This window comes from Cynocephalus volans, chromosome 3, assembly GCF_027409185.1.
Source record: "Cynocephalus volans isolate mCynVol1 chromosome 3, mCynVol1.pri, whole genome shotgun sequence".
Taxonomy (NCBI): Eukaryota; Metazoa; Chordata; class Mammalia; order Dermoptera; family Cynocephalidae; genus Cynocephalus; species Cynocephalus volans.
In genome coordinates, this window is record NC_084462.1 from 65,178,367 (window position 1) to 65,184,366 (window position 6,000).

The window sequence follows — 6,000 nt, forward strand, 5'->3', positions numbered from 1 at the left end:
CCTGATTACACAAATTCAGCACATCCAGTGGAACTAGTCTCAGTGTCAGCTCTTAAAGAGCTGCTCAAGCTGACTCTGTAAAATTGGAGAAGAAAGAAATCCCCCTTCCACCCTCACCCAAGGATGATCCTGCTGGTTGCAGATTCAAGCGTTTGCCTACATCAATAAGCTCTTTCCCGAATATAGGTCAGTTCTGCATAAGGAACATTGCATTCCTCCTGCCAAGGAGTAGGTTGTTTGCTGATCTTCTGAGTGCTCTAGTCTGTGCTCTCAGCAGCCAAACTGTATCAGTTCAAGAGCTGTGCATGCTAGTTTCAGTAGTGACTTGGCCAGGCTGTGCTCAGAAATAATCAGGTCTGGAAGGACTACTTCCCCAAAGGATCCTCTCCAGGGACGGATGCATGAGTCAAAGAACATATCGGCCAAACTTATCAACAAACAAATATCAACTGATATTACTGAATGGTAGCTTGAAGGATTTGTCTCAGAGAAGTGCCCTTATATTTTTAACTGAGGAACCAGTATTACTGATCACTAAATAGCAATGTATCTCCTGATCATATTTCTTTGGGGATTATAAAACTACCTCTTGCCACCTGTATCAAAGATGGTTGTATTATAGGTTACTGTAATTGGATATTAGTTTTCTGGCCACCCTTCTGAACAACTTCCAGTTTCTTTTTTGTGGAATCATCTCTTCCCCATGCAATATGGTTAAGTGGGACTGTAATCCGGGGTACTGCCCTCCTTTACCCAAGTGTCAGGCTCATGACTTGAGATGGGCCAATCACATGCTCCTCACCAAAAATTTGTATCTTGAGCAGAGGAACGAAGAGGGTCAATTAGTTGGAATTTATTTTGCTGTGTGTGTGTGTGTTTCTTGTTCTTGCTGTGAAACCTATGAGCATCCAGTAAATTCCGTCTTGCTCAAATTAGCAAGGGCTAGTTTCTGGGCTTGCAACCAAAGAATCTAACTGATACCATTGCCCAGTGTGGCCTACCTTGTTTGCCTTGGCTAGAGGGCCAGCTTGGCATGAGTTAGGGAGGAACTACTATTTGAGATCACCCATTTCACCTCATGCCTCTAGAAAAAACCAGGCTTTTCAATGAGTAGATGCAAAATAAGTAGTCTTGGTTATTTTAGTGTTAACTCAGAAGAGCCATGCTTTGTTCCAGTGCCTGCATGGAAGAGTTTGTGTCAACCTAATCCACTTGTTTCTGGCATTGATTTATCTACATTCACTGTTTCTCCACTTGCTCACTTCTCACTCATGTCCCAACCCACTGGAATCTAACTTCTGTTCCTATCACTTCAAGTGCTCTCAACCAAGGGAAGAGTTGTCTCCTGATTTCCAAATTTAAAGGACATTTCCCAGAATTTCTCTTATCTGACTTCAGGTGCCATCCATGTGCTGATGCCTTTCCTCTTATTTCCAGCCATGAGCTCCAGACCTGTATCTATCTATCTACTTACAAGTCATCTCCCAGTCACCTCAAACTCAGCATATCCCAAACTGAACTTATTATCTTTCCCCAAGTCCCCCTCAAACACGCTCTTCCTAGGATCCTTGTCCTTGTTAATGGCACTTAGTTGCCCAAGCTAGGAAACTAGAAATCATTCTTTTGATTCCTGTCCATTTCTTACCTTTCACAGCTAGTGAGTTCTCATGTCCTTTAAATCCTACCTCTCTCTTCTCCATTTTCCTCTTCGACCTTAACTCAGGCCTTATCATCTCTGTCCTGCCAGTCTCCTACCTAGTTTCCCTGCCATTCATCTTTCCCCACTCTAATCCATCCCTGTAATGGCAGAGTGATCCTTTCTAAAAATGCAAGTCAGATCATGTTACTTCAAAGATGGCCCATTACCTACAAGGTACATGTGCATCTTCTCAGCCTGCCATGTGAGTTTCTTCATGACCTGGCCTTTGTCTCTCTTGCCTTATAAACTATCTTGCCTTCTTTGCTGCCTACTTTTCAGTGATGCCGCTTTATAGCATCACTGAAAAGTGATGTTCAACACACCTGTTTCATATTTCCCCCCCGACACCATCCCTTTTCACTCTGACTGCATTCACCTGGTAAATACGCCTACTCATCTTTGAAAAACTCCATTCAAGAGATACCTGTTTGAACCTTTTCCTCTGCGGGTAAACTAGCCATTCTCATTTTTTTTGCCCTCCCTATCCACACAGCCAGCTCTCATAGTGATTATAATATTTGATCACACTAATTTACTTACATATCTGTTTAGGGAATAGTCCACAAGACCACCCTCACTTCTGACACCAATTGCAAGTTTGGGGCCCCCTAAAGCCATCCTCAGATTCAATACTTCACCAGAAGTACTCACAGACCTCATTGAAAGCTATTTTACTCATGGTTACAGTTTACTGCAGTAAAAGGAAAGAGAGTAAAGTCAGACAAGGGAAGAGATGCATGGTGCAGAATCTAGCAAAGATCCAAATGCGGCGCTTCAATTGTTCTCTCCCAGTCAAATCATGGAGAGAGTTAATTTTTCCAGTAACTATGTATAATAATACAGAATTTTGCTGTCTTAATCAGTTTTCTATTGCTTATAACAGAATACCTGAAACTGGGTAATTTATAAAGAAACAAAATTTATTTCTTACACATCTAGAGGCTGGGAAGTCTAAAGTCAAGGGGCATATCTGGTGAGGGTCTTCTTATTGGTGGGGACTCTGCAGAGTCCTGAAGATGCACAGGCATCACATGGTAAAAGGGCAAGAGTGTGTTCACATGCTAGCTCAGGTCTCTCTTCCTCTTCTTATAAAGCCACCAGTTCCATTTTCATGTTAACCCACTAATCCATTAATCCATGAATGGGTTAATCCATTTATGAGGGCAGAGCCCTCACAATCCAATCACCTCCTGAAGACCCCACCTCTCAACACTGCCACACTGGGGATTAAGCTTCAACATGAGTTTTAGAGGAGACATTCAAACCATAGCATTGCCAACCAGGGAATCTCACCTAAGCGTTGGTATCCACAGTTTTTTGGGGGCACATTCACATACACCTGGATGTCTGCCCACATGGCTACCCTAAGTCTCCAGACCCTTCAGAAGTCTAGCTGATAACATGTGATCCAAAGGCCCCTCTCCTTCCTCATCACAATGCCAGACTGGTGTGGCCCAAAGACCCCAGCTTAAACTGCATTGTTAGACTACCTAGTGTGGCCTAAGGCCCCAGGTAAACGAAAACACTTATGACAGGCTGGATATTCCAAGAGTTTAGAGGTTACTTCCCAGGAGCCAAGGGCAAGGGCCAGACCTCTCTTTGGGCAAGGTTAAATTCTTTACTAAACACTCCTATTAGATTGCAAGTTCCATGAGGTCAGGGACCTGGTCTTATTCATCTTTAAATCCCCAGTGCCTGGCATTTTGCCTGGCACTTGTTGCATCAATAAGTATTGGTCGAGTGAATGAAGAAATGGTAAGCTGAAATGAGAATGCAGTCTAGAGGAGAGCCTTCCCTTCTGCTGCACAGAGGAGTCACCCTCATAAGAAGGCTGAGTAGAGGTGTGTGGCTGGCTACTAACAGGTGTTTGGGTATGCTGCAACCTTCTAAGAATATGAACTATATTTAGTTTTGTGAATGTAATTATTATTATTTTTTTTTTTTTAAAAGGTGACTGGTAAGGGGAACATGAACTATATTTAGTTTTGTGAATGTAATTAGAGGGTTAGCCTAAAAAGTCACTACGGGGCTGTGCAGTTAGCTCAATTGGTTAGAGCATGGTGTTATAACACCAAGGTCAAGGGTTTGGATTCCCGGCCAGCCACCAAAAAATAAAAAAATATAAATAAATAAAACAAAATAAAAAACCAAAACAAAAAACTCACTATATACATTGGAGGAAAAGAAATAATCTTCTTAGCCACAGACTTTCTTGCTAATAAAGAAATGAGTCAAAACCCCACAATATATTTTTTTAACCAAATGTGGTCTTTTGTTTGATGATGTCTGATATACATGGGGCAGCAAAAGTGGACAAGAGCATTGAGATTTTATTTTATTTTTATTTATTTTTTTTAAAGATGACTGGTAAGGGGATCTTGGTGACTGGTAAGGAACTCAGGCTAAAATCTCAAGGCTTGGGCCGGCCTGTGGCTCACTTGGGAGAGTGTGGTGCTAATAACACCAAGGCCATGGGTTCGGATCCCTATATAGGGATGGCTGGTTAGCTCACTTTGGAGAGCGTGGTGCTGACAACACCAAGTCAAGGGTTAAGATCCCCTTACCGGTCATCTTTAAGAAAAAAAAAAAGAAAGAAAGAATGGCTTCAGATGCAGAGAAAGGGGAACCCTCCTACACTGTTGGTGGGACTATAAATTAGTGCAGCCATTATGGAAAACAGTATGGAGTTTCCTCAAACAACTACAGATAGAACTGCCATACGATCCAGCAATTGCTCTGCTGGGTATATACCCAGAGGAATGGAAATTATCATGTTGAAGGGATACATGCAATCTCAGGTTTACTGCAGCTCTATTTATAATAGCCAAGAGTTGGAACCACCCTAAATGTCCATTGAAGGACAACTGGGTAAGGAAAATGTGGTATATATATATATATATATATATATATACAATAGAGTACTACTCTGCCACAAAAAAAGAATAAAATACTGCCATTTGCAGCAACATGAGTGAACTTAAAGAAAATTATCAGTGTCGTGGTACCCCACAGATAGGTATAGTCAATTATGTTTCAATAAAAAAAAGAAAAAAGAAAAAAGAATGGCCTCAGGCAGCAAATATATGAGTGAAAGGACAGGGTCCCCTAAGGCAGTTTGTGAGCATTTATTTCTCACATCCATTCCAAGTGACCATGACTTTTTTGAAAGGTTGATTTTGTATCTGTTTTGAGGAGGCCAGAAAAGTGGTCAGAAGCAGCCTGGGAGGTGGGTCTCATTACTGGGTCCAGCCCAGAGGCATTCTCCCCATTTTGAGGGACATTGTGGAAGCTGAAGAAGGAAATTTTGAAACCTAGAGAGCTCTTCTGGCTGGGGCCTCACAGACCAATTGGCATTGGTAGCAAACTCACTTCCTCCCCCTCCCAGTGGGCTGGCAGTCCTTCAAGCCTTCCATCTCCCTCTGCTTTTGCCTTTTGGGTTTTCTTTACAGTCACACTGGGGAAATTAAAAATGGAACTCAAATCTATCAGTTCTGCTTCTCATTGGCAACTTTAACCAAAACTTGTATAAGGGAGGAAGTTGAAGTGGGCTGAAATAAGTCTATTGGGGGACTTAATTTATCCATTCTGCTCTGGTCTCCCACTAACACAGATGAAGTGAGAACAATGTAACTCAGATAATAACTCTCTCTTATACTGAATGTTTTCTCACAAGCAACTAAGTATCCAAGGTAACCAAACCTGTTTGGTATTCTTTAGCAAGATTGGACCTTGTCTGATAGAAAAGGACCATCCATTCATTGAACAAACATTGTACCACCTACTGTGTTTTGTATATTGTGCTAGGTTCTGAAGAGAGAGCAATGAATGAGACATGGCCCCTGCCCTCAAAGAGCTCATGGTCTAGTGGGAGAGACAGATAAAGCAGCAAAGCAGCAAATAATTATAATTCAGAGTGTTAGGTAAACTCTAGACACAGGTACCGGGTAAAGAAGTAACAGAATAGTGACTGATCAACCCGTGATCTGGAACTGTAGGTAAGGATGTCAGATGAAAAAAATGATAAAATGATTTTTGTGAGGAAAGAGCCTGACTGTATTTTACTTAAAAAAGAAAGAAAGAAAGAAGAGAGAGAGAGAGAGAGAGAGAGAGAGAGAGAGAGAGAAAGAAAGAAAGAAAGAAAGAAAGAAAGAAAGAAAGAAAGAAAGAAAGAAAAGAAAGAAAGAAAGAAAGAAAGAAAGAAAGAAAGAAAGAAAAGAAAGAAAGAAAGAAAGAAAGAAAACGCAGAAAATAGCAATAGGTAAAGGGTCCTTAGGGTAATGGAGGAAGTGTAATCTACATGG